This window comes from Chrysemys picta, chromosome 11, assembly GCF_011386835.1.
Source record: "Chrysemys picta bellii isolate R12L10 chromosome 11, ASM1138683v2, whole genome shotgun sequence".
NCBI classification, from domain to species: Eukaryota; Metazoa; Chordata; order Testudines; family Emydidae; genus Chrysemys; species Chrysemys picta.
Window position 1 is genome coordinate 127,030 of NC_088801.1, and position 27,225 is coordinate 154,254.

A 27,225-nucleotide genomic window follows, 5' to 3' on the forward strand; every position below is an offset into this window, starting at 1 on the left:
ATTAGGAGCTCTGTACAGACCGAGGTGCTGAGTCTGTGTGTCCCTGTACAGAGAATGCTTCGCCCCTGACCTGTACCACCATTCCAAGTGCACCTCTCAGCAGGGAGGGGCCACCCCAGACTAGCTGTTTGGACAAAACTAACGTCAAGTTCCCATCCATTGTCCAGCCAGGAAGAGGCAACGGGGCTGGGAAACCTACGCAGCACGGGGCAGCCGCCAGGAACCACCGGGCCTGCCCTGCGCCCGCTATCCAGAGGAGCTGCCGGACTTGCCTAACGATCCCTGGCCTGACGAACCCATGGTCCAGGATCTCCCCGAGGCCAATACCAGGCCCCAAGTAGGCCCCGAGGGGGAGTGTGGAAGTAGCCTGGGGGCAGCTGACCCCAGTCTGGCTGGTGCACTGCCAGAGCCGATGTCAGTGTGTTGCGGCCCAGAACCCCACTGACAGCAGCGAGTTTCCATCGCTGCTAGGGCCCCGGGCTGGGACGCAGTGGAGTGGGAGGGCCTGCGTCCCCTCTGCCACCCACGGGTTGGGTGGCAGTCTCCCCCTTTCCCAGGCCTGAAGAGGCTGGGACTTCTTGTTTGTTGCTCAGCCCCGACTGAGGGCTTGAGCCCTGACATAACATTGGTGCCCAGCCTGCCGCCAGGGTCGGGTTTCCTGTGTCTTCCAGAACCACAAGGGCTGCTGAGGGAGACCCTGCGGCCGGACGAAGTACCGCAGCCCCAGTGGTGTAGTGAGCTGGTGTGGCTCCTCGCCGCCCGGAGAGGGTCGAGCCCCGGCAAACCCTTGTACAGAGAGAAAGAGAAAGGGTTTGAAGTGAAGGTTGCCCAGAAACTAAGAGCCAGTGTTTAAGGGGGGGGCTGTTTGTGAAACACGGGACCCCCCCTCTAGGACAGTGGCATGCTGGGAAACTGGTGCACTAGAGAACTTGTATTGGTAAATGGAAGTTAGCTAATGCTGGAGTGTGGCTTGGTCTCTATGTTCATTTTCTGTGTGACTTGTAGCTGTTGCTTCCCTTTTTATTTCATCTCGGAATCTGTGATTTTTCTGGTAAAGGAGTAGGTGTGGTGTTTCTGGCATTCATCACCCTAGAAACTGATAGGTTTCCAGGCCCCTTTTTGTTTGATGTCCTGCCCTCTGGACTCATAATTGGAGGGTACAATTCGGCCCCGTCACCCACTTTGAAATTTTTTTACTTTTTTTTTTATTGGGAACATGAGTTGTGCTTGTGTGTCCCACCCCCCCCCCCATTTAGAACCATTTTAAAGGTTAGAAGAAAAGAGATTTTTTTCAGAAGAAAACTTGCTTTTTACACATCTTAAATAATGTTTAGTGAACTGAGGAATAAAGTGTAAAGTGGCCATATGTTAGGTCATTATAAAGAAAAAATAAATTTTATTGATGTAGGTACTTTAGAAATGTCTTGAAAATATTTTTTTTAAATAAAGGCATTAAATAGTAGTAACGGACCATGCGTTTTTAGAGAAAACAAAGGGGGTTGGGGCTGGACACAACACGACACAAAGGGAGGGAGGCTGCAGAACAGTGGAGAAAAGCAAAAGCCTTTCAGCTTGTCACAGACAGAGCGAGACGGTAACACGAGAGGCTGCAGAGAAAGTTTTAAGCCAACAGGAAGGGAAGAAAGCCTGTCACTGGCCAGAGACAGGCTGAGAGAGGAGAACAGCAGCTCACCCCTGCACCTGCCACTAATCAAATGGCAGGAATTCCGAGGCAGCCAGCCTCAAACAAGCCACGCCTCTTGGCTGAGCCAATCAGAAGCTATTCTTTAGAGAGGTCATAGAATTACATTTTCCTGAACCAACCATAATGGGCCAAGAGGCGTGGCTATTGCCCACTGGCCTGTTTAAAATGATGCATCTCTTTAAACAAATGCTGTACAGAACACCAGATTGTGTAGAACTACGGCAGCCTTTTACAAATAGTGTTAGCTTGATTTTTACAGTTTTGCCTAAAGGCAGCTGCTTTTAGACTGTAAAGAAAGCTTTAGATTTACACCCTTTATACAAAATACACACAGGGAAACTTAAGAGGAAAAAACAGCCTATGTATAACACTTGATAACACGTGTCAGAGACAAGAATGCTACTTCTCCCCCACACCCTTTTTTCTTTCCTAAGATTTTTAAAATCTAAACTCTGTTAAACCAAGAGAAGTTTTAATAAACAAACGTTTAAAACACCAATCCAAAAAAGAATGCATGTAGATTGCTTTATTGACTAAATTTAGGTAAGTTTAGCAGACATCCGTCTTTGTTTTCAGCTTTGTACCAGAAATTATATTACCTCTTTTTACAGAAAGACTTTAGTCTTCATCTTTAAAAATGGTAGAAGAACCCTCATGAAAGTTACATCTAACCTTTAAGTATATGGAAAAAGGGAAATGGATAAGTAATGTATTTTTATATCCTTTCACATTTATTAGAAATTAGTGCCTATGGATTTTAGCTGTATGGAGACCTTTTTATTTGAACTTTGTCACACCGCATTACAGGATACCCTTTGTTAAAGTGTTAGATTTGGGGGTGACTGTAACATTCCATCATTTACAATAAACGTTTAAAAAAGAAGCTGGGCTTTTGTATCTGCGTGAAGGGGTAAGGTAAGAACTGCCCCCCTCACCCTTGTTACCTGACGCTGTTACCTTTTGCAACAAAAGACTGTTTTATTAGAAATAAAGCTCGATGAGCACGTTTTTATATTGGACCATAACAGGACACGAAGGAAGCAGCATTTTGCAATTTGTGTCACTCTCACATCTTGTGTTTTGTTTTCAATAGCCCGTGAGCTCTGTGGGGCAGGGACCAGGGTCTCCCTATGTCCCTGCAGCACCCAGCACAGAGGAGCCCTGACCCTGACTGGGGCCTCTGCAGATGCTACCACAGCGCAAACAAATACACAATAGTCGTGTTATTTGCCAACCTGCACATAAAGATTTGTTCGCTAATTATAGAGGGGGGAGGGATAGCTCAGTGGTTTGAGCATTGGCCTGCTAAACCCAGGGTTGTGAGTTCAATCCTTGAGGGGGCCACCTAGGGATCTGGGGCAAAATCAGTACTTGGTCCTGCTAGTGAAGGCAGGGGGCTGGACTCAATGACCTTTCAAGGTCCCTTCCAGTTCTAGGAGATGGATATCTCTATTATTATTATAAGAACATAAGAAAGGCCAAAGCGGTTCAGACCAAAGGTCCATCTAGCCCAGTATCCTGTCTACCGACAGTGGCCAATGCCAGGTGCCCCAGAGGGAGTGAACCTAACAGGCAACAATCAAGTGATCTCTCTCCTGCCATCCATCTCCACCCTCTGACAGACAGAGGCTAGGGACACCATTCCTTACCCATCCTGGGCTAATAGCCATTAATGGACTTAACCACCATGAATTTATCCAGTTCTCTTTTAAACGCTGTTATAGTCCTAGCCTTCACAACCTCCTCAGGTAAGAACTTCCACAAGTTGACTGTGCGCTGCGTGAAGAAGAACTATCTTGTATTTGTTTTAAACCTGCTGCCTATTAATTTCATTTGGTGACCCCTAGTTCTTGTATTATGGGAATAAGTAAATAACTTTTCCTTATCCACTTTCTCCACATCACTCATGATTTTATAGACCTCTATCATATCCCCCCTTAGTCTCCTCTTTTCCAAGTTGAAGAGTCCTAGCCTCTTTAATCTCGCCTCATATGGGACCCATTCCAAACCCCTAATCATTTTAGTTGCCCTTTTCTGAACCTTTTCTAGTGCCAGTATATCTTTTTTGAGATGAGGAGACCACATCTGTACGCAGTATTCGAGATGAGGGTGTACCATCGATTTATATAAGGGCAATAATATATTCTCCGTCTTATTCTCTATCCCCTTTTTAATGATTCCTAACATCCTGTTTGCTTTTTTGACCGCCTCTGCACACTGCGTGGACATTTTCAGAGAACTATCCACGATGACTCCAAGATCTTTTTCCTGACTTGTTGTAGCTAAATTAGCCCCCATCATATTGTATGTATAGTTGGGGTTATTTTTCCCAATGTGCATTACTTTACATTTATCCACATTAAATTTCATTTGCCATTTTGTTGCCCAATCACTTAGTTTTGTGAGATCTTTTTGAAGTTCTTCACAGTCTGCTTTGGTCTTAACTATCTTGAGCAGTTTAGTATCATCTGCAAACTTTGCCATCTCACTGTTTATCCCTTTCTCCAGATCATTTATAAATAAGTTGAATAGGATCGGTCTGAGGACTGACCCTTGGGGAACACCACTAGTTACCCCTCTCCATTCTGAGAATTTACCCATTAATTCCTACCCTTTGTTCCCTGTCTTTTAACCAGTTCTCAATCCATGAAAGGACCTTCCCTTTTATCCCATGGCAGCTTAATTTACATAAGAGCCTTTGGTGAGGGACCTTGTCAAAGGCTTTCTGGAAATCTAAGTAAACTATGTCCACTGGATCCCCCTTGTCCACATGTTTGTTGACCCCTTCAAAGAATTCCAATAGATTAGTAAGACACGATTTCCCTTTACAGAAACCATGTTGACTATTGCTCAACAGTTTATGTTTTTCTATGTGTCGGACAATTTTATTCTTAACTATTGTTTCGACTAATTTGCCTGGTACAGACGTTAGACTTACTGGTCTGTCTTTGCCGGGATCACCTCTAGAGCCCTTTTTAAATACTGGCGTTACATTAGCTAACTTCCAGTCATTGGGTACAGAAGCTGATTTAAAGGACAGGTTACAAACCTTAGTTAACAGTTCCGCAACTTCACATTTGAGTTCTTTCAGAACTCTTGGGTGAATGCCATCTGGTCCCGGTGACTTGTTAATGTTAAGTTTATCAATTAATTCCAAAACCTCCTCTCGTGACACTTCAATCTGTGACAATTCCTCAGATTTGTCACCTACAAAAGCCAGCTCAGGTTTGGGAAAATCCCTAACATCCTCAGCCGTGAAGACTGAAGCAAAGAATTCATTTAGTTTCTCCGCAATGACTTTATCGTCTTTAAGGGCTCCTTTTGTATCTCGATCATCAAGGGGCCCCACTGGTTGTTTAGCAGGCTTCCTGCTTCTGATGTACTTAAACATTTTGTTATTACCTTTGGAGTTTTTGGCTAGCTGTTCTTCAAACTCCTTTTTGGCTTTTCTTATTACATTCTTGCACTTAATTTGGCAGCGTTTATGCTCCTTTCTATTTCCCTCAGTAGGATTTGACTTCCACTTTTTAAAGGATGTCTTTTTATCTCTCACTGCTTCTTTTACATGGTTGTTAAGCCACGGTGGCTCTTTTTTAGTTCTTTTACTGTGTTTCTTAATTTGGGGTATACATTGAAGTTGGGCCTCTATTATGGTGTCTTTAAAAAGCGCCCATGCAGCTTGCAGGGATTTCACTTTAGTCACTATACCTACTGTCACTGGTTCCTGGTGCCATTAACAGACAGACAAACATCGACCTCGCCCTGACTCCACCCCACCGAGGCAGACTCACCCTTTCAAGTAAACCAGCTGATTTCTGTGCAGTGAGGTTTTGCTTTTGGCCTCCCACAGCTGGCTAGTGCCCCAGTGCGGCTGCTGCTACGTTCACGGCAGACCCTTGTGACCATTTTAGCTTACGGGGGTTGTTTTTGAGCACTTGGGTCCGATAGCTTTTGCAGATTTCTGTGCTTGCATCACGGGACTTTCAGTGTAGCTCTTTAGCATCTACAAGCTTGTGGTTTCAGGCTTCCATAGGCAGCTTTACCCAATAGATTCACCCAGACAGAGCCAGTGCCCCACATCCTGTGTTTGCACTCTGCAGTTTACCAGACAGGGCTGATGTTTGACAAAGTCAGCCCCTCCACAGTATTAAATGAGGGTATTGATGTAATAGGCATCACAGAAACTTGGTGGAATGAGAATAATCAATGGGACACAGTAATACCAGGGTACAAAATATATCGGAAGGATAGAACAGGTCGTGCTGGTGGGGGAGTGGCACTATATGGGAAAGAAAGCATAGAATCAAATGAAGTAAAAATCTTAAATGAATCAAACTGTACCATAGAGATAAAGTTTCTTGACACTGTAGACGAGTGGACTCACTCCTGCGGCGCCTCCTGCTGGTTGTCTCTGGGAATTAGCTTATTTCAGTGTTGGAGCGCCCCCTGCAGGCTGGTGGTCCGCCTGTTCTCCAGCCCCCATGTCCCTCCCAGACCCCAGTGCCCTTTTATCTCTGGGTGCTGCCCCCTGGCAGTAACCCCTCAGTACTAGGTTCTCCCCTCCCCAGGGAACCCCCACCCACTATTCCCACCTCACCTCAGGGTCAGGTTACTGCCAGTCACCATCTAGCCCCACTCCCTGGGGCAGACTGCAGCATCAACCTACTCATCACAGGCAAGGAGGGTTTGGACCTACTGCCTTGGCCTACCCCTGGGCTGCCCTCTGCAACCCCCAGTACCTGTTGGCCTTATGCTAGGCCGCAGCCTGGGGCTTTCCAGGCTGGAGCTCCCCCAGCCCTGCTCCACTCAGGTACTCTGTCTCTAGCTTGCTACAGCCAGGCCCTTCTCTCTCTGAAAGCAGAGAGAGACTGCTGAGCTCCTGGCTCCCAGCCTCTTATATAGGGCCAGCTGAGGCCTGATTGGGGTGTGGCCCAGCTGCAGCTGCTTCCCAATCAGCCCAGATTAGAGCTCCCAGCCACAACCTTCCCCCAGGGCTGTTTTAAGCCCTTCAGGGCAGGAGTGGGGTAACCACCCCACTATAGGCACTGTAAATGACTGCTTCTTGGAGCAGCTGGTCTGCACCCACAAGAGAAGAGGCCATTCTTGATTTAGTCCTAAATGTAGTACAGGATCTGGTCCAAGAGATTGATATAGCTGGACCGCTTGGTAATAGTGACCATAATATAATTAAATTTAATATCCCTGTGGCAAGAAAAAACACCACAGTGACCCAACTCTGTGGCATTTAATTTCAGAAAGGGGAACTACACAAAAATGAGGAGGTTAGTGAAACAGAAATTAAAGGGTACAGCGCAAAAGTGAAATCCCTGCAAGCTGCATGGAAACTTTTTACAGACACCACAATAGAGGCTCAACTTAAAGGTATACCCCAAATTAAAAAAACGTAAAAAGAGAACCAAAAAAGTGCCACCATGGCTAAACAACAAAGTAAAAGAAGCAGTGAGAGACAAAAAGGCATCCTTGAAAAAGTGGAAGTGAAATCCTAGTGAGGAAATTAGAAAGGAGCATAAACACTGGCAAATGAAGTGTAAAAATGCAGTTAGGAAGGCCAAGAAAGAATTTGAAGAACAGTTAGCTAAAGATTCAAAAAGTAATAGCAATTTTTTTTTTTTAAGTACATCAGAAGCAGGAAGCCTTCTAAACAGCCAGTGGGGCCACTGGACGATAGAGGTGTTAAAGGAGCACTCAAGGACAATAAGCCCATTGTGGAGAAACTAAATGAATTCTTTGCATCAGTCTTCATGGCTGAGGATGTGAGGGAGATTCCCAAACCTGAGCCATTCATTTTAGGTGACAAATCTGAGGAACTGTCCCAGGTTGAGGTGTCATTAGAAGAGGTTTTGGAACAAATTGATAAACTAAACAGCAATAAGTCACCAGGACCAGATGGGATTCACCCCAGAGTTCTAAAGGAACTCAAATGTGAAATTGCAGAACTACTAACTGTCATCTGTAACCTATCATTTAAATCAGCTTCTGTACCAAGTGACTACAGGATAGCTAATGTGACGCCAATTTTTAAAAAAGGGCTCCAGAGGTGATCCCAGCAATTACAGGCCTGTAAACCTGACTTCAGGACTGGGCAAACTGGTTGAAACTATAATAAAGAACAATATTGTCAGACATGTAGATGAACATAATTTGTTGGGGAAGAGTCAACACGGTTTTTGTAAAAGGAAATCATGCCTCACTAATCTACTGGAATTCTTTGAGGGGATCAACACACATGTGAACAAGGGGGATCCAGTGGATATTGTATACTTAGATTTTCAGAAAGTCTTTGACAAGCAAAGTAAGCTGCCACAGGATAAGAGGGAAGATTCTCTCATGGACTGGTAACTGGTTAAAAGACAGGAAACAAAGGGTAGGTGTAAATGGTCAGTTTCCAGAATGGAGAGAGGTAAATAGTGGTGTCCCCCAGGGGTCTGTTCTGGCACCAGTCCTATTCCACATATTCATAAACGATCTGGAAAAAGGGGTAAACAGGGAGGTGGCAAAATTTGCAGATGATACAAAATTACTAAAGATAGTTAAGACCCAGGCAGACTGCGAAGAACTACAAAAGGATCTCTCAAAACTGGGTGACTGGGCAACAAAATGGCAGATGAAATGTAATGTTGATAACTGCAAAGTAATGCACATTGGAAAACATAAATCTCAACTATACATATAAAATGATGGGGTCTAAATTGGCTGTTACCATTCAAGAAAGATCTTGGAGTCATTGTGAATAGTTCTCTGAAAACATCCACTCAATGTATAGTGGCAGTCAAAAAAGCAAACAGAATATTGGGAATCATTAAGAAAGGGATAGATAATAATAATCATCATCATCATATTGCCTGTATATAAATCCATGGTACGCCCACATCTTGAATACTGCGTGCAGATGTGGTTGCCCCATCTCAAAAAAAAAAAAAAAAAAAAATTGGAATTGGAAAAGTTTCAGAAAAGAGCAACAAAAATGATTAGGAGTATGGAACAGCTTCCGTATGAGAAGAGATTGATATGACTGGGACTTTTCAGCTTGAAAAGGAGATGACTAAGGGGAGATATAATTGAGGTCTATAAAATCATGACTGGTGTAGAGAAAGTAGATAAGGAAGTGTTGTTTACTCCTTCGCATAACACAAGAACTAAGGGTCACCAAATGAAATTAATAGGCAGCAGGTTTAAAACAAATAAAAGGAAGTGTTTTCTTCACACAATGCACAGTCAACCTGTGGAACACCTTGCCAGAGGATGTTGTGAAGGCCGAAAGTATAACAGGGTTCAAAAAAGAACTAGATAAGTTCATGGAGGATAGGTCCATCAAAGGCTATTAGCCAGGATGGGCAGGGATGGTGTCCCTAGCCTCAGTTTGCCAGAAGCAGGGAATGAGCGACAGGGGTGGATCACTTGATGATTCCCTGTTCTGTTCACTCCCTCTGGGGCACCTGGCATTGGCCACTGTCAGAAGCCAGGATACTGGGCTAGATGGACCTTTGGCCGTTCATACGTTCTTATGTGGCTGGTGCTAGACGGCAAGTCACTTTGTTATTGGGGGTGGTGTGGGGCAAGCCAACGCTGGCTGGCTGGCCGGCCGGTGGGCGGGGTGGTGAAGAGGCCAGTGGCAGGCTGGGGAGTGAGGGTGAGCCAGCGGCAGGGGGCGGGGGCAGCGACAGAAGGTAAGAGGCCACCAGCGGGCATGCAGGTGAGCTGGCGGCGCGGGGAGCAGGCGAACCGGTGGCGGACAGGCAGGTGAGCTGGGGGTGGCAGCGGCGGGGGGGCGGGGGGAGGCTGAGGAGGCAAGCGGGCGGTGGCGGGTGAGTAGGCAAGCTGGGGCGGGAGGTACTTGCTTCTAACCCCCGAGGCCGTCAGTATGTCTGCTCTTCTCTAGTCAGCCCACTTGACAAGTTTGATTGTCCTTGGTCTGGCTCCCAGCCCCTCTCCAAGGGTTGCAGCTGTCTGGCGGTGCTGCCTTCCACGCCTTCCTCATTCACACCTCGTTCATTCAACAGGGCAATTGATTACAAAGTGGGGGGAAGATCTTATTCTACTTCTAGCAAAAAGACATTTTTCTTTTACTTTAATTATACTACATTAGGGGCCGCTATAACAAATTACCGAGGTTCAATACTGCTGTTTCGACGGGGCGGCGCTGGGGAAGGAGGGTTTGTTTCCGCGGGGCCGGCAGCGCTGGAGTGGGGTGTTTCGGGGGAGCCAGGAGGGTTCTGCCCTCAGCTGTTTTCTTTGGAGTAATATGGCCCTCGCTGCTTTACAAGTTGTGCAGGCCTGGTCTGGGGTGTCACCCAGAAGCAGAGCACAGGTTTGAAATACAGACGTACATACATATCTATAACTCATAATACAAAGGCAATACAAACATATGAACAAGATTACCCTATCTGGCAAATTATAACATTTTTGCAGATATCTTACATGGCATATCTGGCTGATTACTTTGTGGGTGTTATCCCAGGAGCCAACATTTGAAACAGGTATAGAGCCAATACTTATAACTAACTACAAAAATGATATATGCACACAGATAGCATAATCATAACCAGCAAATCCTAACCTTTTCATGGACACCTTACTTGGCCTCCTTTGTACAAGATTTGGAGCAACTATAGAACCTTGGTTGCAACAATGATCTATACGATCACAGTTCATATCAATAACATCACAGGGGGGATTTGATAGCAGCCTTCAACTACCTGAAGGGGGGTTCCAAAGAGGATGGAGCTCGGCTGTTCTCAGTGGTGGCAGATGACAGAACAAGGAGCAATGGTCTCAAGTTGCAGTGGGGGAGTGTGATAGGTTCGGTCACAGAGACTCCCTTGGGACTGTCACCTGATGTGCTGAGACGACCTCTGAGCCCATTTTCCCTGCCAGCTTGGGACTTTAGTGCCCTGTCTTGTTGAGCCAGACACACTAGCCTGCTGCAAACATAGACCCAGGTCTGAACCACACCCCCCAAAAGCTGCAGGCTTAACTGAAAACAGCTTAAGAACTGCTCCTGTCTCTAACAACAAGACACCCAGCTCCCAATGGAATCCAAACCCCAAATAAATCCATTTTACTGTGTATAAAACTTATACAGGGTAAACTCATAAGTTGTCTGCCCTCTATAACACTGATAGAGAGATATGCACAGCTGTTTGCTCCCCCAGGTATTAATACTGCCACCTGGGTTAATTAATAAGCAAAAGTGATTAAATATAAAAAGAAGGATTTAAGTGGTTTCAAGAAATAATAGACAGAACAAAGTAAGTTACCAAGCAAAATAAAACAAACCACGCAAGTCTAAGCCTAATACATTAAGAAACTGATTACAGATGAAATCTCACCCCCAGAGATGTTCCAATAAGCTTCTTTCACAGACTGGACTCCTTCCTAGTCTGGGTCCAGCAATCACTCACATCCCCGTAGTTACTGTCCTTTGTTCCAGTTTCTTTCAGGTATTGCTTTGGGGTGGAGAGGCCATCTCTTAAGCCAGCTGAAGACAAAATGGAGAGGCTTCCAGGGTCTTTTATATTCTCTCTCTTGTGGGTGGAAACCCATTTGTTCTTCTGTGCAAAGTCACAGCAACAAGATGGAGTTTGTAGCCACCTGGGCAAGTCACATGTATATGAATGATTCAGGTTTTTGCAGGCTGACGCCATTGTTTACATATTAATTTGAACATTCCCAGGAAAGCTGAGATGTGGACTGGTGTCTCCCAAAGTCCATTGTCAGTTAAGTGTTTCTTGATTGGGCACTTACTGAGAATAGTTCTTTCTCAAGAAGCTGACCAAATGCTTCACTGAGACTACTTGAGATACAAGTACATAGCCAATATTCATAACCTCAAATACAAAAATGATACACACATACAGACAGCATAATCATAACCAGCAAACTACAACCATTCCATAGACACCCCACTTGACCTCCTCTGTACACAACCATAGGACCCTGGTGTGACAGGTTGGATCACAGAAACCCCCTGGGAGCTGCCAACTGATGTGCCAAGGTTGAACCATGTCCTCTAACAGCGGTAGGTTTATCTGAAAGCAGCTCACAGAAGTGTTCTTGTCCCAATGGGTTCTAAACCCAAATAAATCCATTTTACCCTGTATAAAGCTTATACAGGGTAAAACTCATAAAACTCAAATTGTTCGCCCTCTATAACACTGATCGAGAGATATGCACAGCTGTTCCCCCCGCCCCCCCAGGTATTAATACATACTCTGGGTTAATTAATAAGTAAAAAGTGATTTTATTAAATATAGAAAGTAGAATTTAAGTGGTTCCAAGTAGTAACAGACAGAACAAAGTAAGTCACCAAGCAAAATAAAATAAAACATGCAAATCTATGTCTAATCAAACTGAATACAGATAAGATCCTCACCAGTTCCAGAATGCTCCCTTTTACAGACTAATTTCCTTTTAGCCTGGGTCCAGCAATCACTCACACCCCCTGTAGCTACTGTCCTGTGTTCCAGTTTCCTTCAAGTATCCTGGGGGGTGGAGAGGCTCTCTCTTTAGCCAGTTGAAGACAAAATGGAGGGGTCTCCCACAGGCTTAAATAGACTTTCTCTTGTGGGTGGAGACCCCCTCCTCTCTCCTATGCAAAGTCCAGCTCTAAGATGGAGTTCTGGAGTCACCTGGACAGGTCACATGCCCATGCATGACGCACAGTTTCTTACCAGATAGCAGCCACGGGTCACATGCTACCTTGAACGTCCTCAAGTAGACTTCTTATGTGGATTGGAGCATTCCAAGATTAATTGTCCTTTAAGTGTTTCTTGATTAGGTACTTAATTTCAACATTCCTTTCTCCAGGAACTGACCAAATGTTCTATTAAGGTTATTTGGAAATCAAGCCAGTACACAGCCAATACATTCAGTAGATCATAACCTTTGTAGAGATATTTTACATGGCATATGTAGCATAAAACACATTCTAGTTATGTTATATATAGTTACATTCATAAGCATATTTCCATAAAGCCTTATAGGAGGTACCGTCACACCTGGTTGCAACAATGATCTATACGGTCACAGTTCATGTCAATAACGTCACAGGGAGATCTAGGTTGGATATTAGGATAAGCTTTTTCACTAGGAGGGTGGTGAAGCACTGGAATGGGTTCCCTAGGGAGGTGGTGGAATCTCCTTCCTTAGAGGTTTTTAAGGCCCGGCTTGACAAAGCCCTGGCTGGGATGATTTAGTTGGGATTGGTCCTGCTTTGAGCAGGGGGTTGGACTAGATACCTCCTGAGGTCCCTTCCAACCCTGAGATTCTATGATTCTATCGTCTGTACCACATCCCAAGTGCACCTCCCAGCAGGGAGGGGCTCCCCCCAGACTAGCTGTTTAGACAAAACTAACTTCAAGTTCCCATCCATGGTCCCATCAGGAAGAGGCAACTGGGGGCCCCTGGAAGTTAATGGAAAGACCTTGAAACTGAGGGTATGTCTACACTACGAAATTAGTTCGAATTTATAGAAGCCGGTTTTATTGAAATTGGTTGTATACAGCCGATTGTGTGTGTCCCCACATAAAATGCTCTAGGTGCTCTAGTCGGCGGACTGCGTCCACAGTACGAGGCTAGCGTCAACTTCCGGAGCATTGCACTATGGATAGCTATCCCACAGCTATCCCACAGTTCCCGCAGTCTCCGCCGCCCCTTGGAATTCTGGGTTGAGATCCCAATGCCCGGATGATGCAAAACAGTGTCGCAGGCGGTTCTGGGTACATGTCGTCAGGCCCCTCCCCCCCGTCACAGCAACGGCAGACAATAGATTCGCGCCTTTTTACCTGGGTTACCTGTGCAGACAACATACCACGGCAAGCATGGAGCCCGCTCAGCTCAGCTGAGCTCACCGTCACCATATGTCCTCTGGGTGCCGGCAGACGTGGGACTGCATTGCTACACAGCAGCAGCTGCTAACTGCCTTTTGGCGGTAGACGGTGCAGTAGACTGGTAGCCTTCATCGGCGATCTGGGTGCTGGCAGCCGTGGGGCTGCATTGCACCAGCCCCTTGCCTTTTGGCAGTAGATGGTGTATTACGACTGTTAACCGTCCTGTTACAAGTTGGGTCATCGCACATTAGCAGAGTCTTCCCTGAGCAGCAGATTGTGCAATAGGCCTGAAGACCATCGTCATACACTAACTGCCAAGCGCCCAGTATTTGCTGCCAAGCACCCAGAAAGATGCTGAGGGCTATCAGTCACACTGCACCGTCGTCTTAAGATGTAAAAAATAGATTTGCTCTGTATTCATTTGCTTCCCCCTCCCTCCGTCAAATCAACGGCCTGCTAAACCCAGGGTTTTCAGTTTAATCTTTGGGGGGGCCATTCTGTGTGACAGTTGTTTGTGTTTCTCCCTGATGCACAGCCACCGTTCTTGATTTTAATTCCCTGTACCTGTACGCCATGTCGTCACTCGGCCCGCCCTCCCTCCTTCCCCTAGTCCGTCAGATACTACTTTCGCGCCTTTTTTTTGAATTCTGGGTTGAGATCCCAATTGCCGGATGATGCAAAACAGTGTCGCGGGCGGTTCTGGGTACATGTCGTCAGGCCCCTCCCCCCTCGTCACAGCAACGGCAGACAATAGATTCGCGCCTTTTTACCTGGGTTACCTGTGCAGACAACATACCACGGCAAGCATGGACCCCGCTCAGCTCAGCTGAGCTCACCGTCACCATATGTCCTCTGAGTGCCGGCAGACGTGGGACTGCATTGCTACACAGCAGCAGCTGCTAACTGCTTTTTGGCAGTAGACGGTGTAGCATGAGTAATAGCCGTGGGGCTGGCAGCTGTAGGGCTGCATTGCACCAGCCCCTTGCCAGGAGATGGTATATTATGACTGGTACCCATCGTCGTCGTACTGGAGTGGCTGTCAATCATGGCCACCTGGGCAGACATGCTACTGTTTCGATGATGATGGCTACCAGTCGTAGTATACTATTTTCTGCCAATTGCCCAGTATTGTCTGCTAAGCACCCAGAAGAGGCAGAGGGCGATCTGGGTGCTGGCGGACATGGGGCTGGCAGACGTGAGGCTGCATTGCTACACAGCAGCAGCCCCTTGCCTTTTGGTAGACGATGGTATATTACGACTGGTATCCGTCGTCATCGTACTGCAGAGGCTATCACTCATGCTGCACCGTCGGCTGCCAGCTTAAGATGTAAAAAATAGATTTGTTCTGTATTTATTTGCTTCCCCTTCCTCCGTGAAATCAACGGCCTGCTAAGCCCAGTTTAATCTTTGGGGGGACCATTCTGTGTGACAGTTGTTTGTGTTTCTCCCTGATGCACAACCACCTTTCTTGATTTTAATTCCCTGTTCCTGTACCTGTACGCCATGTTGTCACTCGGCCCTCCCTCCCTCCAGCCCTCCCTCCTTCCCCTGGTCCGTCAGATACTAGTTTCGCGCCTTTTTTCAGACCAGGCGCCATAGCTAGCACTGGGATCATGGAGCCCGCTCAGATCACCGCGGCAATTATGAGCACTATGAACACCACGCGCATTGTCCTGGAGTATATGCAGAGCCAGGACATGCCAAGGCGAAACCCGGACCACCCGAGGAGGCGATTGCAGTGCGGCGAAGAGAGTGATGAGGAAATTGACATGGACATAGACCTCTCACAAGGCACAGGCCCCAGCAATGCGGAAATCATGGTGTCACTGGGGCAGGTTCATGCCGTGGAATGCCGATTCTGGGCTCGGGAAACAAGCACAGACTGGTGGGACCACATCGTGCTGCAGGTATGGGACGATTCCCAGTGGCTGCGAAACTTTCGCATGCGTAAGGGCACTTTCATGGAACTTTGTGACTTGCTTTCCCCTGCCCTGAAACGCCAGGATACCAAGATGAGAGCAGCCCTCACAGTTGAGAAGCGAGTGGCGATAGCCCTGTGGAAGCTTGCAACGCCAGACAGCTACCGGTCAGTCGGGAATCAATTTGGAGTGGGCAAATCTACGGTGGGGGCTGCTGTGATCCAATTTGCCAGGGCAATGAAAGACCTGGTGATATCAAGGGTAGTGACTCTGGGCAACGTGCAGTCAATAGTGGATGGTTTTGCTGAAATGGGATTCCCAAACTGTGGCGGGGCCATAGACAGAACCCATATCCCTATCTTGTCACCGGAGCACCAAGCCACCGACTACGTAAACCGCAAGGGGTACTTTTCAATGCTGCTGCAAGCCCTGGTGGATCACAAGGGACGTTTCACCAACATCAACGTGGGATGGCCGGGAAAGGTACATGATGCTCGCGTCTTCAGGAACTCTGCTCTGTTTCGAAAGCTGGAGGAAGGGACTTTCTTCCCGGACCAGAAAGTAACCGTTGGGGATGTTGAAATGCCTATCGTGATCCTTGGGGACCCAGCCTACCCCTAAATGCCATGGCTCATGAAGCCGTACACAGGCAGCCTGGACAGGAGTCAGGACCTGTTCAACTACAGGCTGAGCAAGTGCCGAATGGTGGTGGAATGTGCATTTGGACGTTTAAAAGCGCGCTGGCGCAGCTTACTAACTCGCTCAGACCTCAGCGAAAAGAATATCCCCATTGTTATTGCTGCTTGCTGTGCGCTCCACAATATCTGTGAGAGTAAGGGGGAGACCTTTATGGCGGGGTGGGAGGTTGAGGCAATTCGCCTGGCTGCTGATTACACGCAGCCAGACACCAGGGCGGTTAGAGGAGCACAGCAGGGCGCGGTCCGCATCAGAGAAGCTTTGAAAACGAGTTTTGTGTCTGGCCAGGCTACTGTGTGAAACTTCTGTTTGTTTCTCCTTGATGAATCCTCCAACCTCCCCCCCCCCCCGACCCGGTTCACTCTACTTCCCTGTAAACCAACTACCCCACCCCACCCTCCCCTCCCCAATTCGAGCACCGCTTGCAGAGGCAATAAAGTCATTGTTTTTTCACATTCATGCATTCTTTATTAGTTCCTCACAGAAGTAGGGGGATAATTGCCAAGGTAGCCTGGGATGGGTGGGGGAGGAGGGATGGAAAAGGACACACTGCATTTTAAAACTTTAAGTCTTATTGAAGGCCAGCCTTCCGATGCTTGGGCGATCATCTGGGGTGGAGTGACTGGGTGGAAGGAGGCCCCCCCACCGTGTTCTTGGGCGTCTTGGTGAGGAGGCAATGGGACTTGGGGAGGAGGGCTGTTGGTTACACAGGGGCTGTAGCGGCGGTCTCTGCTCCTGCTGCCTTTCCTGCAGCTCAACCATACGCTGCAGCATATCAGTTTGATGCTCCAGCAGACGGAGCATTGACTCTTGCCGTCTGTCTGCAAGCTGACGCCACCTATCGTCTTCAGCCCGCCACTTGCTCTTTTCATCCCACCATTCAGCCCGCCACCTCTCCTCTCGTTCATATTGTGCTTTACTCATGTCCGACATTGACTGCCTCCACGCATTCTGCTGTGCTCTATCAGCGTGGGAGGACATCTGTAGCTCCGTGAACATATCATCCCTCATCCTACGTTTTCTCTTTCTAATGTTCACTAGCCTCTGCGAAGGAGAAACATTTGCAGCTGGCGGAGGAGAAGGGAGAGGTGGTTAAAAAAGACACATTTTAGAGAACAATGGGTACACTCTTTCATTACAAGGTCGCATATTTCGGCTTGCAGGCAGCCATGGTAGGCCACAGTGTTTTGGCTTTCTTAACCTTCTTAACATGCGGGAAAGGTTGCAAACAGCAGCGCATTTCCCATATCAAGGATGAATTGGGTTGTCCATTTAAAATGGGTTTTCAATGTAAAAGGAGGGGCTGCGGTTTCCCAGTTAACATGCGGCACAAACCCAAGTAAACCACCCCCCCCACACACACACACGATTCTCTGGGATGATCACTTCACCCCTCCCCTCCACCGCGTGGTTAACAGCGGGGAACATTTCTGTTCAGAAGAGCAGGAACGGGTGCCTCTGAATGTCCCCTTAATAAAATCACCCCATTTCAACCAGGTGACCGTGAATGATATCACTCTCCTGAGGATAACAAAGAGAGATAAGGAATGGATATTGTCTGCATGCCAGCAAACACCGGAACCATACGCTGCCATGCTTTGTTATGCAATGATTCCAGACTACGTGCTACTGGCCTGGCGTGGTAAAGTGTCCTACCATGGCGGACGGGATAAGGCAGCCCTCCACAGAAACCTTTTGCAAACGCTTTGGGAGTACATAAAGGAGAGCTTTCTGGAGATGTCCCTGGAGGATTTCCGCTCCATCCCCATACACGTTAACAGACTTTTCCAGTAGATGTACTGGCCGCGATTGCCAGGGCAAATTAATCATTAAACACGCTTGCTTTTAAACCATGTGTAATGTTTACAAATATTTACAAAGGTACACTCACCAGAGGTCTCCTGTGTGCCCTGAGGGTCTCGGGTGAGTTCGGGGGTTACTGGTTCCAGGTCCAGGGTAACAAACATATCCTGGCTGTTGGGGAAAGCGGTTTCTCCGCTTCCTTGCTGCTGTGAGCTACCTACAGTACCTCCATCCTCATCTTCCTCGTTCCCCGAACCGTCTTCCCTGTGTGTTTCTCCAGTGAGAGAGTCATAGCACACGGTTGGGGTAGTGGTGGCTGCACCCCCTAGGATTGCATGCAGCTCCGCGTAGAAGCGGCAAGTTTGCGGCTCTGCCCCGGACCTTCCGTTTGCTTCTCTGGCTTTGTGGTAAGCTTGCCGTAGCTCCTTAATTTTCACGCGGCACTGCTGTGTGTCCCTGTTATGGCCTCGGTCCTTCATGGCCTTGGAGATCTTTTCTAATACTTTGCCATTTCTTTTACTGCTACAGAGTTCAGCTATCACTGCTTCATCTCCCCATATGGCAAGCAGATCCCGTACCTCCCGTTCGGTCCATGCTGGAGCTCTTTTGCGATCCTGGGACTCCATCATGGTTACCTGTGCTGATGAGCTCTGCGTGGTCACCTGTGCTCTCCACGCTGAGCAAACAGGAAATGAAATTCAAACATTCGCGGGTCTTTTCCTGTCTACCTGGTCAGTGCATCTGAGTTGAGAGTGCTGTCCAGAGCGGTCACAATGAAGCACTGTGGGATAGCTCCCGGAGGCCAATAACGTCGAATTCCGTCCACACTACCCGAATTCCGACCCGCAAAGGCCGGTTTTATTGCTACTTCCCTCGTCGGAGGTGGTGTAAAGAAACCGGTTTAAAGGACCCTTTAAGTCGAAAGAAAGGGCTTCGTCGTGTGGACGTGTCCAGGCTTAATTCGATTTAACGCTGCTAAAGTCGACCTAAACCCGTAGTGTAGACCAGGCCTGAGAAGAAAACCCCAGTCTTGGAAATCTAAGAAAGGCAGGAGCTGTCTCCGCTTTGTGAAACCAGGAATCACCATCCTCTGAGAGAAAGGAAAAGGAATTGCAAACCCTTAAAAGGGGAGGGCTCTGAAGTGAAGGGTGTCCAGACCCTAAGGGCCAGCATGTAAGGGGGGGGCTGTTTGTGAAACTCTGTGCAGAGTGTCCCCCGCACAGTGAACTGATAATGGGGGGGAGGGCGGAGGGGGTTGGTGTAAGCAGGATCTGAATGAGCTCTCCCCTGGCGTCTAGTGATGAGCTAGGGGAGGAGACTTCAGGAACTGACCTTTGTTTGCATAGACACGCCCACTCAGCCTCGGTGCACAGCATGATGGGACTGCTTTGCCCAAATGATCACTTGTGCCTGGTGCTGGATCACAAGTCACTTTGTTATGGGGGTCGGGGTAATGACGTGCTGTTACCCTTGGGAGCGAATAACAGGCAGCGGAGCTGCTCTGATCGAGGGACTCACCCTCACCTGAACTGCACTCGCTAGGCAGGGGTGCCAAAGCCCATGGAGCTGAGAGAAGGGGGAGGGGTGCTTGTGCCTTGGGGGTGTGGGATGACCTAAGGGCCTTAGATACCATTTGATCTTCCTTCTCTTCAGAAGCTAGGACTGGATGACAGGGGATGGATCACTCAATTGCTCTGATCTGTCCATTCCCTTGGAAGCATCTGGCACTGGCGACTGTCTGAAGACAGGGTACTGGGCTGCATGGCCCATTGGTCTGACCTCGTCTGGCTATTCTCATCTTTGCCCTGTTCACCTGAACACAGGAGAAACAACCAAGAGGAGGCAGTTGTCTTGCATTTGTAACCCTGCTGCCAGGTTGTGCCAGCAGCAAGAAGAGCCGGGATCAGTTTCTAGGGGGTCCTCTTAAAATTGCATCCACATGACACAGTGGCCAAGTTAGCAGCTAATGAATTGTGCTCACTCGAGCTTTAGTCTGTACCCCTGATGGCCCAGCCAGCTTGAGTTAACAGCAGCTCTGCGCGTGAACAAGGAGTTTGTGTGTGGACGGGATTTGACTTAACCACTTGAGCTACAATGTGAGTTCACTAAAACTGGGCAATAGAAACCCAAACAGATTGATCCATGTGTTGGAAATTTTGAAATATAAAAAGAAAATTCAATCTGAACTGGACAGAAATTGAAAAATTTCAAAGTTTTCAGCAAATCAAAATCTAAACAAAATTTGTTTCAACCAGAAATATTTTTGGATGAATTTCATTTTGATTTCAAGGTTTTTGAAAAAAAATAAAATTAAAGGAGTTTTCTAAACGAGAATTCATTTCAAACAAAAAAATTGAACGGTTTACTTTAAAAATATAAAAACTGGCCATTTTGACATTTATTTTTTTCAAAAATGAACAATTCAGCAAAATCAACACAAAGTCACAAACCATTTTGGTGTCACTGAATCTCCATTCTTTGCCGAAAAAAAGTTGTGTGTGAAAAGCTTTTTGCCTAACTCTGGTGTTAACTCTGCGTTGAAGAAAAGCCCAGAAAGTTCTGGCTGCTCCCGTTTGACAGCTGAATCGTTAGAAACGACCTGCGCCCGTGAATCCTCTCTAGAGGGGACAGGCTTTTCCACTCACCCAAAACATGACTGTTACCTTACCACAACTGGTCCCACACGGGACTTTCCAGCAGCAAGAAACCAAAAGCGAAAGGTCTGACATCACAGAGATTTCCTGTTGTTGCAGGGGCGAAAGGGGCTAAGCTCTATATAGGGAGGAGGCCAGGGAAGATCCCACATCACTTTTGGGAGCAGGAAGCAGCACCGTGCCCCACTGGGCCTCTCTCATTCTGCAGCCCAGCATTTAACCCGAGCTGAATCGGGTTGTTCCGTGGTCGCAGAACAGCCGTCGCTGCAGCCCCTGAAGTGAGAGACCAGACATGGCACAAGCTCAGCAGCATCTGGTGAGTACAGAGCCCAGCTCAGCGATGACTCGCCCCTCTCCTGAGTGACTGGGTGTGAGGGCAGGGAACCGGCAGAGTCAGCCGGCAGCTCCTTAGTTCAAAACACACTAGTTACTTTTTTAAAAACAACCCTCATTTGCGCTCTTGGGAAAGGGAAATTAAACCCCGTTCTTAGATTTGAGGCGGGCTGAGGGCGCACCCCTGAGCGACGTAGTTACACCGATATAAGTCTGTGGTGTTGTCAAGGTTCCTTCCCCACGCTGAACTTTAGGGTACAGATGTAGGGACCTGCATGAAAACCTCTAAGCTTCTCTACCAGCTTAGATCTGCTTTTGCTGCCACCATCCAAATGATTTATGAGTTATTTGGGAAACTCTGTCTCCCCCCACAAAAAACCTTTCCCTCCCTGGGTAGCCTTGGGAGACTCTTCCATCAATTCCCTGGTGAACACCAATCCAAACCCCTTGGATCTTAAAACAAGGAAAAATCAATCAGGTTCTTAAAAAGAAGGCTTTTAATTAAAGAAAGAAAGGTAACAATCATATCTGTAAAATCAGGCTGGAAAATAACTTTACAGGGTAATCAGATTCAAAGAGCCCAGAGGACCCCCCTCTAGCCTTAAGTTCAAAGCTACAGCAAACAGAGATAAACACTCTAGCAAAAGGTACATTTACAAGTTGAGAAAACAAAGATAAAACGCCTTGCCTGGCTGTATTTACAAGTTTGAAATATGAGAGACTTGTTCAGAAAGATTTGGAGAGCATGGATTGATGTCTGGTCCCTCTTAGTCCCAAGAGCGAACTACCCCCAAAACAAGGAGCACAAACAAAAGCCTTCCCCCCCCACCAAGATTTGAAAGTATCTTGTCCCCTTATTGGTCCTTTGGGTCAGGTGTCAGCCAGGTTACCTGAGCTTCTTAACCCTTTACAGGGAAAAGGATTTTGGAGTCTCTGGCCAGGAGGGGTTTTATAGTACTGTACACAGGACAGCTGTTACCCTTCCCTTTATAGTTATGAGAGGTGTAGACCTGGCCTCAGCCCCTCTGTTCCCGAAGGAGCAGCACACACCAGCTTAGAAGATTCAACTCAGGATCATTGCTCCGCGTAACACAGCACTTGGCTATCGCTAGAGATCGCTCTATCCCGTGAGAACAGGAATAAATCTGGTATCAAAGAACAGAGATTCACGCGACAGTGAGTAAGAATATTGGACGCAAATGGTTTCATATAAAACACAATCATAACCCACTTTCCAGAGCCGACCCCTAACGCACAGGCCCTTCCCCCGTCTTCTCCAGGACAGCTCCCCAGGCCCTTTGCCCAGTGCTTTGCCAGGTCGGCGGAGACCCTCTCCCATAACATCAAGCCTGCTGGCAGCTTGTCCTCACGGACTGAAGGACCGGCAGGGTGTCTCTCTGCACCCCCAGATATATCAGACCGAACCTTCTATCTTCATTTGAAAACAGGGTCATCGTCCCCCCCCAAAACGCTGCTGTTTATCTCTTCCTGTAATTACTTTCCGTGGTCAGTCTCCACCGGCTCTTTGTTAGCATTTGACTCACTCCGTTAACAGACGTCTATTGTGAGACACAGAAACACACACACACACACACACACCCCGGAGAGATGAATGTCTCCCACCCGCTGTCAGGAGCAGCTTGTCTCACCGCACACTGCCTTTGAGTGACCTGTTTTTACCTGCAAGGCTGGAGAACACAATTTCCAGCAGATATACAAATGTCCCCACATATTCGCCGCACTTACATCTCACGATGACCAGTGTGACACAGGCTTCCAGGCAGACGTTACATGACCCCGATGGTGAACCCAGGGGATCCCTGTACCCCATGTGCCCTGTGCCCTCTGCCAGCTGGCACCGAGAGGTCTGTGGGTCACAGACGTGAATAGCAGGAGGTGCTGGGGGTCGAGGTGCAGGGACACTGGCAGAGCCCTGGGGTTGCTGTACGGAGTGTTTGGTAAGCTGAGTCCATTCAAACAAATTATGTTTTAATCCAGCCAAGTACAAGGTCAGATATCTAGGAACAAGGGACACAGGCCAGACCCACACACTGGGGGGCTGTACCCTGGAAAGCAGAGACGCTGACAGACACGTAGGGGTCAGAGTGGAGACGCATCTGACCGTGAGCTCCTCATGCGATGCGGTGGCACAAAGGGCCAGTGCCCACCTGGGCTGGATACACAGGGGAGAAGCGAGTGGGAGCAGGGAGGTGATTTTACCCGGAATATGGCACTGGGGAGACCGATACTGGAATCCTGCCTCCAGTTCTGGGCTCCACATTTAAAAAAAAACATTTAAAAATTGGGGCAGGTGCAGAAAGAGGCTCAGAAATGACTCGAGGGCTGCGGAAATCGCTGTGCCGTGGGAGCCGTACCGAGCTGGGTCTGCCCAGCTGAGCAGGGGGCAGAGGGAGAGGTGACGTGATGCGTGTGGAAGCCCCTCCCCAGGCAGATACCAGCAGGCACTAGCTCCGGCGCTCTCATCTAGCGGAGACGGGACGAACCAGAGCCAACGGCTGGAAGCTGCAGCCCGACAAACTGAAATCGGAAACAAGGCACCGATTTGGAACAAGCTCCCAAGGGAAGGGTTGGAGTCTCCAGCTCCTGGTGGCGTCACATCCAGCCTGGGGCCTCCCTGGGGGGGGCTTTAGTCAAACACAAAGTCCTGGGGGCTCAGCACAAGAGTAACTGGGCAAAATATTCCGGCCGGGGCTGTACAGGAGCTCAGACTAGATGATCTGATGGTCCCTGCTGGTCCCGAACTCTATGAATCTATGGGCGTATGCAGAGAACAGAACCGGGACAGCAGGGCAGAGAATCATAGAATATCAGGGTTGGAAGAGACCACAGGAGGTATCTAGTCCAACCCCCTGCTCAAAGCAGGACCAATTCCCAACTAAATCATCCCAGCCAGGGCTTTGTCAAGTGTTACCAGCTTTGCCAGTTACTTTGGGGTTCGCTCATTTATTAGCAGTGCATGATGTACTCTTCTGGGGGCGGGGGTGTCTGTATGTCTATCATTGTACTGCTTGTGTCACGTGTGTTCTCACACAGAGCTCTGCTTCTCCTGCTGCAAGTCCCGTCAGTTTCGACGGGGCCCCAGCAGGGATGACTAAAAAAAAAAAGCCACTTAAAAAGAACCCTTTCATTTCTTCCATGTATTATTTACTTTCCATGACTATATAAATAATAACAAAATTATATATTACATACATTGCGTCATATATTAATTAGCTGATTTTCACTTTCATATTAGGAAAATAATTCATGTTTTGATAGTTGTACAACTGATTTTCTTCAATAATGTTTATTTTATTAAAATTTATAAAATATTTCCTTATTAATATAAAATTGTGCCCTCCTCCTCCCCCCCCAGCGCCTCCCGGCCCACGGAAACAAACCCTGCTTCCCCAGCGCTGCCCCGCCGAAACAGCTGTGGGCCGAAAAGGAAGGTTTGGGGAGGGGGGTGACATAGGGTGACCAGATCACAGCAGTAAAATAGGACCCGACCCCTCCCCGCTCGGCCCCACCATCACGTCCCTCTTCACCCCCTAGCCTCCCGCTGGCTTGCTGTGTCCCTCCTAGTCAGTCCCCCACCCACCACTTGCCTCCTTTCACCTTCTCCCTCCCCTGCCAGAAACCCCTATGCCCACCCCTAGAACCCCTGCTGGCTCACTGCTTGCCTCTTTGCCCACCCGCCGCTTGCCCACTCGCTCGCCGCTCGCCCTCCCCCCCAAGTATAAAGCCTCATTCAAAGACCCAGGGGTCACTATGTTACTGCACACAGCAGTCAATCAGTGCAGTTGTAGATAAATCTCTGCATTATGCATTGTTGTGTAACTTTTATATGACTTCGTATTGAACCTTGGTAATGTTATAGCTGGCCCCTAAGATAGTATAATTAAGGTAAAAGAAAAATGTCTTTTTGCTAGAAGTAGAATAAGTTCTTCCCCCACTTTGTAATCAATTGTCCTGTTGAATGAATGAGGTGTGAATGAGGAAGGTGTGGAAGACAGGCACTTCCAGACAGCTGCAACCCTTGGAGAAAGAAGAACAGGAGTACTTGTGGCACCTTAGAGACTAACAAATTTATTAGAGCATAAGCTTTCGTGGACTACAGCCCACTTCTTCGGATGCATATAGAATGGAACATATATTGAGGAGATATATATACACACATACAGAGAGCATAAACAGGTGGGAGTTGTCTTACCAACTCTGAGAGGCCAATTAATTAAGAGAAAAAAAACTTTTGAAGTGATAATCAAGCTAGCCCAGTACAGACAGTTTGACAATAAGTGTGAGAATACTTACAAGGGGAGATAGAGTCAATGTTTGTAATGGCTCAGCCATTCCCAGTCCTTATTCAAACCGGAGTTGATTGTGTCTAGTTTGCATATCAATTCTAGCTCAGCAGTCTCTCGTTGGAGTCTGTTTTTGAAGTTTTTCTGTTGTAATATAGCCACCCGCAGCTTTGCCCAGGGCTGAGTGGGACAGAGTTTGGGTGCAGGCTCCGGGCTGGGGCACGGTGTGGGGTGCAGGATGGGTGGAGGGGTGCAGGCTCTGGGAGGGAGTGCGGAGGGGTGGGTGCAGGCTCTGGGACAGAGTTTGGGGGCCAGAGAGGGGGTGGTGGGTGCTGGGGAGGGAGGGGACTGCCATCACATGTGGCTTCCTTCCTCCCCTGCTGCCCCTCACCATAGCCTCGGTGGGGGATGGGGCTGCCCCTTTCCCAGTGTTTGCAGGAGTGGTGGCTGGGGGGAAACCCAGTCAAACTCTAGTTTTACTCTTTCATTGATGGGTCACTTTAACCCCTTACAAACGCCTTCCCACCTCTCTCACCCCCTTTTCTACTGGGCTTGTTTGATCTTTTCGGTGGAGCCAGATGAAAACCACAAACCCTAGCGAGAGCAACAGGCTGGAAGACTAGACTGAACCCACCACCCACCCAGTCTAGTCCATCCCAGAGCCCAGGACTGAGGGCAAATGTCCCCCCACCCCCGGGGCCACCTGCTTCCACTCCTGGCCTCTCCTAGCACCGCCAGCGATTCTGTGTGGCTGCATCGGGTGGGATTTCAACCGGACCCCCTCTCCCCCCGGTAAATTCACCCCTGTTTTGTAACCACTCTGCACCAAGAGCACCTTCCTTCCCTGCCCTAGAGCTGCTGGATGGCTAGAAAGCTGAGCTGGGTGTTTGATCGATCCGGAATATTATCGTGCCCCCCCCCTCCCCAAAAAAACTTAATGTCCACACAGCTTTGGGAGGGGGGAATATTCCTCCCCCCCCCAAAGCCGGTCTATTTTATTGTTGCAGGGCAAATGAAGGAGCCAAAGTTTAATGGAAATATTCAGCCCCTACAGTGGTCTTGCAGCAGGGGAAGCAAAGTTGATGGAAAGGGAACTGGTTTGGATAGGAGCCCCCCCCCGTCCCCCTCCTTTGCAAAATAATTTGGGGAGGGGAATCAGATCACTCCGTGCCTCAGTTTCCCCTCTCTCGGGGGAGAAGGGAGAGATAAAAGTCTCAGCCTGCCCTGTTGCAGACCTTTCACATTCTCCCCTCTTGATGTATTTGATTTCCTCCTCCAAACCTCCCTCCCTCTCTCTCTCACCTGGAATTCACAGCACTAAGTACTGGATCGGGGCTTTCTTCCTGGGTTACACGATCCAGAGTTTAGTTTTGAAACAGACACAGGCAGGCACAAACTCACCCTCAAACAGCAACACCACCGAAAACCACAAAACCAACCCAATATTACACACCTAGGGGGAATCACGGGGTCAAACTCTCACCGACCGAAGCCCCAGCAGCTGCTAAGGTGAGTGAGGTCCACTGCAGAGACTCCTGTCTCCCACCGGACCGGAAGCCCCCTCGGTGTCTCCTCCAGGTGAGTGCCGGGGGAGGGGAGGGGAAGGCTGCAAAGCACATGTGCCTTCTCCCCCCCTCCCCCCTCCTGACCTGCAACAGCCCCCGCTGCCTCTGCCTCAGCTCTCTCTCCCCCCCCCCCCCCCCCGGCCAGCGTCTCTCGTTGCCTAGCAGCAACAGCTGCTGCTTCCGGGAGAGCCACGGAGCTTTGCTTCAGGCAGGGACACCGCCCGATCTGCGCGGGGCCCTCTTAGGGGCGGGGCCCAATTCAGGGGAATCGGTGGAATCGGCCTAAAGCCGGCCCTGCCTGGACTCAGTAGTCTGGGTCGAGCAGCACTTCCAAGCTGCCACCCTCGTATGTCCCAGGTTCAGCACGTCCCTGTCCCCACTGTCACGTTACAAT

The 27,225-nt window shown here is 48.4% G+C and overlaps 2 protein-coding genes across 2 annotated transcripts in view; both read left to right on the forward strand.

Annotated features, from left to right (window-relative positions):
• LOC135974286 (uncharacterized) overlaps window positions 1–27,225 on the forward strand; it is a 137,180-nt gene that overhangs the window by 59,093 nt on the left and 50,862 nt on the right. The window lies entirely within an intron of this gene.
• Window positions 20,703–27,225, forward strand: part of LOC135974287 (uncharacterized) — a 38,012-nt gene continuing 31,489 nt past the window's right edge. Inside the window, exon 1 of the mRNA XM_065561307.1 lies at window positions 20,703–20,945. The gene's annotated coding sequence lies outside the window, so the exon portion shown is untranslated. The remainder of the gene's footprint in view (window positions 20,946–27,225) is intronic.